The sequence below is a fragment of the Otolemur garnettii genome, unplaced genomic scaffold (genome assembly GCF_000181295.1).
Source record: "Otolemur garnettii isolate 467f Iridium unplaced genomic scaffold, OtoGar3 scaffold00105, whole genome shotgun sequence".
Lineage (NCBI taxonomy): Eukaryota > Metazoa > Chordata > Mammalia > Primates > Galagidae > Otolemur > Otolemur garnettii.
Window position 1 is genome coordinate 3,477,496 of NW_003852500.1, and position 1,261 is coordinate 3,478,756.

General features: G+C 53.4%; 1 protein-coding gene across 3 annotated transcripts in view; it reads right to left on the reverse strand.

Moving 5' to 3' along the window:
- Positions 1–1,261, reverse strand: part of LSM4 (LSM4 homolog, U6 small nuclear RNA and mRNA degradation associated) — a 30,340-nt gene that overhangs the window by 11,927 nt on the left and 17,152 nt on the right. The window lies entirely within an intron of this gene.

Consider the following 1,261-nt stretch of genomic DNA (forward strand, 5'->3'; position numbering starts at 1 on the left):
CAACCTCCAACTCCTGGGCTCAAGCGAGTCTCCTGCCTCCGCCTCCCAAGTAGCTGGGACCACAGGCGCCCGCCACAACGTCCGGCTATTTTTTGGTTGCAGCTGTCATTGTTGTTTGGCGGGTCCGGGCTGGGGATTTGAACCCGCCACCTTAGGTGTACGTGGCTGGCGCCGAGCCAATATTTTCATAACTAAGAAAAAAATCAGCTTTCATTTTATTTTTGAGACAGAGCCTCAAGCTGTCCCCCTGGGCAGAGTGCTGTGGCATCACAGCTCACAGCAACCTCCAACTTCTGGGCTCAAGCGATTCTCCTGCCTCTGCCTCCCAAGTAGATGGGACTATAGGCATCCGCCACAACACCCGGTTATTTTTTTGGTTGCAGCCGTCATTGTTGTTTGGCAGGCCGGGCTGGATTCAAACGTGCCAGCCATATACACCTGAGCTGGCGCTGAGCCAACTTTCATTTTAAAAACACAAAAGACAGACCTATACACTGGGAGCTGCCTTGGGTTTCTAGAAAGGTGACTCAGGTGGCAGTACATGGGTCCAGGGTCCAACATCACAACCATTCCAGTATTCCCATGAGAAAGATTCCAGTATGGAGGGGCCCTGAAGACAAGAAACTGTCTCAACAAGGAGGCTTTGCCCCACCTTGTCCTGGCAACTTTGGAATTCCAGTTGGCCCTTACAAAGGCCCAGAAGCCTTTGCAAGGGAGTCCTGGTTCCCCCCACCAATCCATAGGGTAGTTGCTTCTCTAGGGGCTGTGAACCTAAAGGCCTCTCCCTAAGTAGGCTGGAAGTGGCCCTCACCCCCAGGCTCTTCCTGAGAACAGATGGGGAGGTCAGTGACAGCAGGAAGCCAGGCCCAAGTCCGCTTCCTGCACTGGCTTCCTGGAAAGGCCAGATAAGGAGTAGAAGGGACCACGTGGTAAAAGGAGGGCTGCTCTGAAAGGCAGCAGGAAGCAGTGGGCAGGCTGGGCCTGACCTGAATGCATCTGCAGGAGGGCCCAAATGCACTGAACCAAATGGCACAAGGGGTCCAGGCCTAGGTCGCCACTTACTGTGCAGAAGCCATGGGTTTTCCTCTGCATATCAACAATGGGAATCTGGACCCAGAGGCAGGAGACACCTAGACCTTCTTTCCACATTCCCAGAGCAGAGGCAGGGGTCAGGCTAGCTCTTTTTTTTTTTTTTTTTTTTTTTTGAGACAGAGCCTCAAGCTGTCCTCCTGGGTAGAGTGCCATGGCATCACAGCTCACA